This window comes from Clarias gariepinus, chromosome 16, assembly GCF_024256425.1.
Source record: "Clarias gariepinus isolate MV-2021 ecotype Netherlands chromosome 16, CGAR_prim_01v2, whole genome shotgun sequence".
Taxonomy (NCBI): Eukaryota; Metazoa; Chordata; class Actinopteri; order Siluriformes; family Clariidae; genus Clarias; species Clarias gariepinus.
Genome location: NC_071115.1, coordinates 31,097,501 through 31,108,387, shown reverse-complemented (window position 1 = coordinate 31,108,387; position 10,887 = coordinate 31,097,501).

Here is a 10,887-nt window from a genome sequence, read left to right as displayed (position 1 = left end):
CAAGCTCCGCCTCTCATCACCTCCCTCACACTGTCACACTAATCTCAGCGCTTCACACATTCTTAGTTTATTAAACCTCATCTAATAAGCATTCTCTGTGTGTGTGTGTGTGTGTGTGTGTGTGTGTGTGTGTGTGTGTGTGTGTGTTACAAAGTGATGAAGCGGAGTAACTGTTGATAATTTTCCTAAATCATCACGTCCCCAAGTGTTTTATTCCTCTTACACCACTGCACATTACCAGTTCTGATCTATTAAATGACACACAATATTATATATACATTTAAAGTTACATGATGTGGAAGTTTGTTCCTAGAGAGACACAGAAAGGAAAAGATGGAGCAAAGGAGTGCAAGAGACAGCGAGAGACAAAGGGAGAGAGGGAGAGAGAGAAGTCAAGGGAGGGAGGAAGGGAGGGAGGGAGGGTGCTAGGGGAAAGGGTTAGTCACATGGTGACTTTATAATTATCTGACAAAACTGACAGCGAACGACTCGAGCATTAGATTAAGAATTTTCTGGATATTTAACACATAGTTCAACACGGCTTGCTGCTCGGCTAGAAACCTGCATCACACCCTCACACCCTCACACACACCCTCACACACACACGGCTGACGGCTGCCCTAATTGGTAATTACCCCGCGCTCTCCTTGTGGATGGAGAGTGTTTTATTGGACGCTCTTTATCGCTGCTCGGCTGCTGAGAGCCGCCGTTGCTGTAGCTCAGGTAGTGAAGGTGACGGAGTTCCTCTGGGTTTTCAGGTGGAACTGATAATAACGAGGATAACGTAATGTTTAGCGGGTTACAAACTCCTGAGTGTGCGATTTAAGATGAGATTTCATGAAGCTTTTTATTTTATTTAGTGCTTCTTTATCATGGCTGATTTATCACGTCATCCTTTCAACACGTTATACGGCAGATTATTCCTTAAACAATCAAACTGCAATAAACATAAATACACATCTGTATAAATGTGATGATCCCACCTCTGCTGGTCTTGTCATTCATGGATGTTTAACTTCTTTTAAAAGTTCGAACCATTCAAATGTTTCAGTGCGGCTACGTGTCTCATCGCTGTACTGTGATTAAGGTCTTCTGTAAATGTCAATCACGTTTATGCCTTCTCTTACCAGAAATTTCAACACAAGTCCCAGTTTGACTTGAGCGTCCCTTGTATATTATTATTATTATTATTAACCCTGAACCAAAAAACCCTAACCCCTAACACTCACCCTACATTAACCCACAACCTTATTGTTAGCATTAGCCGCTATATACAGTATATATATATATATATATATATATATATATATATATATAGCGGCTAATGTTTAATATCATTAATATACAATATCTGTTAGTTTATGTAACTAAAATATAAAAATATATATATATATATATATTGCCTAGTTTATATTTTTTGTTATACATCAATTACTTTTACATTAGTATGTAATGTAATTAGTCTTACATTATACACTTTAGATGCTAGCTAGTGTTTAGCTAACTTTTTATATTTAGTTACATAAACTTACAGACGCTATAAAGTGAACTAACCCTCATCGTTAATGTTTATTTGTTTTATCCAGTGTTTTGGTTGCTCTGTTGGATTTTGCTCTTCTGTGTTTTTAATGTTTAAAGTAAACAGATATGAAAGTTTATATGATCACACTCTCTTTGTGGGCTTCTGATGCTGCTTACGTTACTGAATGCACTGTAGTTCTATGTCATTTTTTTTCCGAAAGGGATACATAAACAAATTTGTGCATATCTATTTTTAAAATGTAGAAGACTTATAGCAAGACGCAGCTCTGATTAGCGCTCATTCCGTCATCTTAGGAAAGAATCCTGACGAAACAGTGTTTGCTCTTACACAAGAGATGAGACTGCATGCTTCAGGGTCAGATGCAGACTAGTGCATTCACACACACACACACACTCACACACTTTCTTCACGCTAATCACCGTCCTCCTTCTATCACTCTGCAGCAGCTCTGAACTGAATTCCCAGCCGTGAATATGTTTTGAAACCAGGCTTTAAAAATATCCAAAGAGATTTCAAGCTATATGAGATTATTTCCATCTCCCTCCCTCCCTCCCTCCCTCTCTCCCTCTCTCTTTCTCTCTCTCTTTCTCCTTTGTGTTTCTTTTTCATTTTTTCACGCATGTGGCAGAGGAATTCACAGTTTTTCTGGTTCATGTCCAGGGCAAAGGCGGATTCCTAAAGAAAAAGTTTCTCGGCCGTGTGACTTCTGAACTCTGCAGTTTGGCTCCGGGGTGTCGGGCTCCGTCTCCGTCAGAAAGGCCGAGTCTGAGTCGGAGCTGCGTGTCGTGTTTCAGAATCAGACAGCGTGGCCAGGGAAAATGAGGAACAGGAAACACTCGGACAAACAGACAAACCCTCGGCACACCCCTGACCCTCTGGCTTTTTACAGTCTCGCCCTTTTTTCCCTTATTTAATGTGTTTTAAAAAATGCTGTTTATTCTCTCTCTCTCTCTCTCTCTCTCTCTTTGTCTCTAGCTATCTATCAATCTATCTCTCTATATATCTGTCCATCTCTCTCTTTCTCTGTCTGTCTCTGTTTACCTTTTTCTTTCTAGTTCTCTCACTTTATTTGTTTATCTCATCCTGTCTCTTTGTTAATTCACAAACAGTCTCAAATTTCTCTCTCTCTTTCCCTCTCTTTCTGTCTGTATGCCTCTCTGCTGCTTTCTTAAAGTTTCTCTCTCTCTCTCTCTCTCTCTCTGTAAACAATGCGTTGCTGTAAAGTGATTACTGGAGAGCGAGGTGAAGGGAGTGTGTTTTATTGTTAGTGGCTTTTATTTTCAGCGCAGCCCACGGAGTGATAAAAAAAAAAGAAAAAAGACAAAAAGGAGCCAGGCGTCTGCAGCAGTTTTCTCAGAAATCTTGTTTACGCACTTCAAATGAACGATGAAATGAGTCACTCTCGCCTTCTGTTAAGTGTGTAAGCTCAACGCTTGTATTTATATTTTTACACTCCTTTATCTATCTGGCGCTCGCTGAGGGGGTCAGAACTATGGAACGATGCCACAGCGCACCTCCTCACTCCGGGACGCTCCTTCACCGCGTCTCTCCGGAGCGTCTGGTTCGGCTCGCGCGTCGAAGCCGACATAAACAATGTTAACCAGAGTTCAGAGTCCTCGCTGAGGGATTTCTGGGTTTATCGTCGCTCACAGCGGCCCGTTTGATCTTCTTCTTCCGTATAAAATGAAAGCGTACCTGCATCCTCTCGGGCCTGCTGTCTGTTTGGCGGCACGGCGCTGAACCCAGACCGCTCCCGGGCTGATTTGGAGTCGTGCTGCTTTCAGACCACAAATCAACACCATTTGAAGGATTGCACAATCTTCTGGTGCTGAACTTTAAAGGTCCCATATTTTTACTAATTATTTTTTATACCTGCTTGTGAATGCAGGTCTCAGAGCCCGCGCCCCAGAGAGCACCAGAGCTGAGCAACAACCCAGAGGAGGGGCTCTACGTATATGAGGTCACATTAGGGGGTAAAATTGAATTGACTTGTTAATACAAAAAGAACAAATAGAAGCCGGTAAACTTTTTCTCTTGGTATTTTTTTGTACATGCACTCTGGAGACCCGTCTGAACGTATAAACAGGTTATGAATTTTGGCCAATAGATGCCTTTGCTAAGTTACAGTCTGTAATAGTGTGTATGCTACACAAACAAGACCTGGCTTTGGTTACCTCTAGCAAAGAAAAAACAAAAACAACAGATGTAAATGTTTCCCATCAAATACATTATAAAATAATATTGTAAAATGAAGACGTGTGTAAATCTGTGGACTCACTCAATGACTCCAGAGATGAGCCGGCTTCACCACAGGGAGGAATTCGATGAACAAAGAGTTTCGAATAAAAGGCTTGAAAGGGTTCGATTCTTTCATCGGGTCTGTGCGTGTGTGTGTGTGTGTGTGTGTGTGTGTGTGTGTGTGTGTGTGGAGTTTACTCTGGGTACTCTGGTTTCCTCCAACAGTTCAAAACATCTTAGATCTTAAACTTAGATCTTAAACTGTAAATTATTGTTCCTAAAAAGGACTGTAGCATGTGAACACTCATTGATATGTGTGTGTGTGTGTGTGTGTGTGTGTGTGTGTGTGTGTGTGTGTGTGTGTGTGTGTGTGCCCTATGATGATTTGGCACCCACATTTGGGTATACCCTGCCGTGTGCATGTAGTTTCCTGGGATAAGCATTATTGAGAATGAGTGAATGAATCTTTGTATTTTGTACAGTAAGTATTTCCCCTTCCTTATTCACACACAAGGAAATAAAGACACACACACACACACACACAGGCTAGTTTAGCTACTATGACAACAAGTGACTTAAAAAAAATAATAAAGCCTGCAAGAGGAAACAATTTGGAATCTCAGCACGGGAGGCCGCAGCGTGCAAATGAGATCTCTAAACGCCGCGGTGCCGTTTTTCCACATTTCAGACTCCCTGTTATATCAAACTGCTTATATTACTGAGACCTGAAAGGGGGAAAAAAATCAATCCCCGAGTGAGTCGCGGAGTGACAGATGACACGAGGCTGCGGAATAACTCTGCATGATTATCGCACGTGATACAAGGATTACTGCGCTGACCTTAAACACTCACCGCCTGCGTGCACAGGACACGAGCGACCAATACTGATACCTATACATATTAATGACCAACATGATTCATATTAATGACCTGGCCCTGATTATGATATAGCTGTGCACTTTAACCCTTATATAACTTACATTGTTTAAGTGTCTATAGCTGCGGTAACAGAAGTGAGGGCAACACACTTCCCAACATATAATTTAAATATAAATGGATAAACAAGTATAAATGTTGTGTTCGATAGCCTGCGATGTCGTGTTTGATGTACATGGCGATGCTCTGAACTCGGCCTGCATTAGAGATAAGCAGGAAAAAAACAGAAGATGATGCGATAAACAAGCGGCGAACGGCGACATCACATGCCCTTTAGGAAGCGAGTAAAGGCGGCTGAAGATAAACATCCATGATGGCGTCGCTCATGTGTGAAAGCGCGCTAATGCTATTCATGCTACGTGCTGATCTTCCTAAGCGACGCCCTCTTCCTCCTGCCTCATGAATAATTCATCACAACCCAGAAAAAAAACATCACATCTTTTTCACAAAACATTTTCAGAAACTGTTTATTTTTTTAATTTCACAAAATATAACTTATGAAGTCGATCCTTTATAGATTTAAACAATGTATTACACTTATGTAATGATGGAGCATTTGAAGTTCTGTTCACTGTTATCAGGAAAAAATGCAAGTCGTTCCGCCGGTGGGTTTGTGGACCCCAGGGGGACCTATAACTGTGTGTGTGTGTGTGTGTGTGTGCTTTAAGATATCCATGTTCTTTAAAAATATATAAGGAATAAAGTTGTTCATTAGACCAAGGTGGAAAATAAATACATAATCTACTACTAGATATTGTTAGCATGCTAGTAATTAGCGCGGCTTTGTGTTTTTATCTCAAATCCAGCTTCTCGGCGACCTTTGGTGGTCAAATCTAGTGTAAAATCATAAACTGAACTTGAAGTTTTCAGCATGTAGCCAGGTCTCAGAAAGAAGGCATGGCCTAAAGTTTATAGGCGGAGCCTAGTTTTAAAAGCAATTTATAAGATATTGTACCATCATTAATATAAAAATACATTCACGTACATGCACCAAAAACTTTCTCCTGTGTCACTCTGTAGAGTAAAGCCTGTAGAAACATGCGAACACTAGCGGCTGAGCTAATTAGCATGACTGGACAAGCTAGTCAAATCAATCAAGGTTAACACACAGACTCACACAGCAATTTAAAAACACATCCCCTTCTAGTCCTCGCACACTTTCCATCTGTCGTTCTGCAATAAATAACAGCCGCGACATGTTAGCGCTGCGAGACAAAGAGCCGTGCTTAGCGCAGACGCTCATTAAGCAGCAGGAAGGCAGAGATGCAGTGACAGATGGACAGATTGAGATATAAATACACTCTGCGCTAATCCACATCAAATCATGACACATAGATACAATTACAAATACCAGGGAGATGTTTAGAACCTTATCGTCTTTACACACTGATTTGTCCGTGGGTGGCGGCGACAAACTTTTTGCTTCTATCCTGGATTTCTTTTATACAAACAACTCCAGACAATTTTCTTGCTTTACTAATGAAATGTAAAGGTTGTACCAGAATAAACCAGAGTGTGTTGAGCTATTCCAGTGAAAGAATCAACAGCAGGGTGGAGTGATGGAGAAGAGATACCTTTTCAAATTTGATAATTTTCCTCTAACAGCCTGTTCTTGAGTTTTTGAGCAACATCAGAGCGTGGCCTTTTTATCCATTAATAGCTGTAGCATGTAAAAAGCGTCACTTATTAATACTCAAATTTTTGTTCTGTTTTTGAGATAATAGGACAAAACCACAAACTTTTGTGTTATTTACTGTATAAAAATAAACTGTAAAATAACTGATGTCTGAAAACCTTTGGAAAAGTTATAGCTTTACTTTTGACTGCGACAATGCCGTCCTTATATATATACAGTACTCAGCAAAAAAAGAAATGTCCCTTTTTCAGGACTGTGTATTTCAACAATAATGTTGTAAAAATTTAAATAACTTTACAGATCTTCATTGTAAAGGGTTTAAACAATGTTTTCCATGCATGTTCAATTAACCATAATCAATTAATTAACATGCACCTGTGGAATGGTCGTTAAGACCTTAACAGCTTACAGAAAGTAGGCATTTAAGGTCACAGTTCTAAAAACGCAGGACACTAAAGAGACTTGTCTACCGACTGTGAAAAACACCCAAAGAAAGATGCCCAGGGTCCCTGCTCATCTGCGTGAACGTGCATTAGGCATGCTGCAGGGAGGCATGAGGACCGCTGATGTGGCTAGGGCAATAAATCGCCATGTCCGCACCGTGAGACGCCTAAGACGGCGCTACAGGGAGACAGGAAGGACGGCTGATCATCCTCGCAGTGGAAGACCACGTGTAACAACACCTGCACAGGATGGGTACATCCGAATATAACACCTGCGTGACAGGTACAGGATGGACACAACAACTGCCCGAGTCACACCAGGAACACACAATCCCTCCATCAGTGCTCAGACTGTCCGCAATAGGCAGTCCATGAGGAGGAGATTATTGTCATCGGTCCAGGGGTAGCTCAGTGGTTAAGGCATTGGACTACGGTTCGGAAGATCCCAGGTTCAAACCCCACAACCACCAAGTTGCAACTGTTGGGCCATTGAGCGCGGCCCTTAACCCTCAACTGCTCAGATGTGTTATGAGATAAAAATGTAAATGAGATGCACTGCAGTACTTCAAGCAGCTGATGGCCACACCAGATACTGACTGCTACTTTATATATATATATTTTTTTTTTTAACTCACAACCTGTCACAGATTCGCCCATGACAGGCAAATGCGCTGTAATTTTTTCGTTCCTCGCTTTAGAGAAATTTGGCTTCTGAGCTTGTCAAGCATTGCGTCCATCACATCAACGGGAATGCGAGCGGGTGGGGTCACCAAATATGACACAGCTATTGGCAGCTACCTCAGCTGTAGGCTTCGGGCTCGCTGTTCCTGCAAAAAAGTGGCAGGTCAGGGAGGTTAAGGAGAAATCAGAGATCAGGGGTTGAAATGGTGCAAGGCATGCTGTGAGTGCCACGGTGTGTTTGCGTGCTCTTTCAGGCTTCCACCTTGAGGAGTGGTCTTCGAAGCCGGTCCGCTGGTTGATGGTCAGCCACTAATGAACTGGGATTGCATCCCTGGCACTTCAGGCTCTATTTACAGCTGGAGATTAAAGATCCAGAGCCACCGTTAAGATGTCGGCCGCTGCCTCAACTGTTACACCTCTAGTGCTGGTCTGCCACCACCGGACAGCAACAGCCATGTCAGCTCTTTCGATTATAATGACTGTGTCAGTGGGCCCTTTGGCCTAAAATGTGCCCTTGCTGCCGGCGGACCTGTGAATACTGCCTCCGCTTCACGCCCACATTATGTGCCTGCCACTGCAGCAGCTCACCAGCTTCGTGCTGACCCCGACATCTTGACTAGCGCCTTCCCATTTCACCTTTAATTTGTCCTTTAGAATTTAATAAAAACACGCCTTTCCTGTGAAGCCGTCCCCTTGTACCCATGTGTCGGTGCTGTCCCCGGGTCAAGCTCTTACACAACCCCTTTACACAAAACTTATTTATTACTGATTGCGAATGATTACTTTAGAAACGATAACATGTCAAAGTGCGTGGATAAAATAAACCTGTTCTAATCTGTTTCAGAGAATTAATCAACACCTCCTCACCAATCAGAAGGCAGAACTGGTATAAGTGTGTCTGAATGAAGGAACGAGGCAGGAATCAGGAGACTGATGAAGGTTATACTGTATCTGTTTCTCCTCCAGAGTACAGCGTGACTAAAATCATAAATAAACCTTCCTCGATCGGGACGCGAGTGTCCGCTGCGTAACCTCGTAAAGCTGTCAGGAAGAACGTCTGGTTTGGAGAGAACGAGGGAAGCGAGCGGAACTAATCCAGCCTTTACGTTTCAATCTCCCTGCACGCCGATTCTCCTTCAGCGCTCTCTGATCTTCCTGTGCTTTGTTCCTCGTAATACGGATGAATCTGCTTCCACACGTCGGTTTCAGCCGTTTATAAATTAAACCGGGCCACAGAGAGAGTTCTGAGACGAGATGTTGATCCAACAAGTTTGCTTCTTTAATTTTGGAATTGAAGCGAATCTAAAATTGCTAGTAGAAGTGCTAAAGGCTAGCAGTTTAACTATAAATAAAACAAACACACACACACACAGCTCAAATATCATTTGTCCAAGTATTATTAAGTTATTAGAAGTATTATTATCATACTGTAATACAATGTAGCTCCACCTTCTAACTCAAGGCTACGCCTCCTTCTGAAGCTGGAGTGTGTTAGGACTGGGACATGCAGCGTAGACGATTTTAAAGTCATCGCTACATCTCCACCGCTCAGTTAGAATAGAGTGTTTAGCCACGCCCCTTTTCTTATAAAAGGAAATGATATTGTTAATTATCCTGTTTTATCCCATACAGGAGAGCTGCATACACTTTGTGATTTCTCAGTAACATGGCGAGAGTAAGAGGCTGTTACTAGCTCATACCTAAATAGCTACACAACACAGGTCATGATGACACAGCTACGTTCTACAATGCTAACTGTAACTGTAAATGGATAAAAGGTACAAAGTAAGAATAAAAGAATTGTATTTATTGTACCCTTTGTTAAATTCCTGTGGTTTAAAAGGAATAAAACACCTTCGGGGGCAAGCTGTTAGGGGAAAATAATCAGCTCCAAGCAGAGTCACAAAGTGACAACTAAAACAAACAAACAAACAATTTGTTAGGTATAAAAAGCGTACCTTTCCTACATAGTCAAAGCTTTAATTAAAATTCCAGCAAGTCAGCTATGAAGACCAGCGTCATCTTAAGTCCTTCAGTGACCAAAAAACTAGACGTAATTGGCACACACAGAGACAAAAACAAAAACCAGAACCACAGAGAGAGAGAGAGAGAGAGAGAGCAGTTCTCAGAGGAAGCTCCGGCTCTCATCTCCAACATAATCGAGCTGAAAACCAGCCCGCATGGAAAGAGAAAGTTCTGGCTTTTTTCATCTCCTTGCTCTCTTCTTCACCCTCACTCCTTTTTCCTCTCTTCGCCTCGGTCCTAATCTCTCACTCTGCTGCAGATGAAAGCCACGGGCCGGACAAGTCCTGGTTCATGAATATTTATGAGCATGGCTCTTGTTTACGCTTGCACCTTTGAAGACGTCCCTCCTGGGACCTCACCCCACCTTCACCTTCACCTCCTTGTCATTCTCTTATCCTTTCATCTACATGACAGCTAACATGAAAACACATTTTTACCGTTTATGTGCTTTCGAATCCGGAGAATGAGACACATCCAGGAATTTGATATGCACATGTATAAGTCACTTAAGTGGATTTCGCACTTTTATTTCATGTTGTGTAACATTTGCTACAGGCTAGCCTGTTAGCGTTGATGAGCTTCATGCTAAAGTGTAGGTGTTACAGATGCAGACTCTTTTTTTAAAGATAAAACTGCTTCGTTACTGTACATGGAGGATAATTTAGCTTATTCAGGAAATTAATAAACAGTCAGTTAACCGTTAAAGACAGTTACAGAAAAGTAAAAGTTTAAAAGAATGGCAAAAAATCTTTGTATATTCATTTATAATAGCACAAATATGATTTTGAGTCACTTTAGTGGGTGGTCCTATGTGGGACGTGTTTAATATGCGGTTACGGGCCGATTGGAATTCAGGCGACCTTTTGCCCTTGCATATGCAAAGCGGGCATGATGTCATCAGTCAGCATCAGTTGTGGGTGGATCTCATAGCAGTGCTAGCAACAGTTGTTAAAACAGCTAAATCAGGGTGTCTGGCTTTATTCCTTCTTCTGGACCTCAACAAATACAGCCGGCTAACTGTGTGCCGTCCACCAGGGCAAAACCTCAAGCAGATGTTTTTGCTAAAGTTGCATCAAAATAAATAAAGTTGCATTAACTTGTGATGTGTTTTAACCCAGATGTTGAGAGCAAAGATGTATAGATATGTGCATATGTTTTATTTCGGAGGACAGGCATGTCCACATGATGTATGTAATCTGAATCTCTTTCAGAGGAATCTGAAAATCTGATCTGATTAAAAACATCATAATTGGACAATCTGGCTTGTAATGTGAACGTAGCTACTGAGTTCAGCCACACCCAGATTCAATTTGCAGTACACATTTCTCTTATAATAATAATTTTTTAAAGACCTTCGGTTATTCTGTTGAATTCTGGATTCTGAT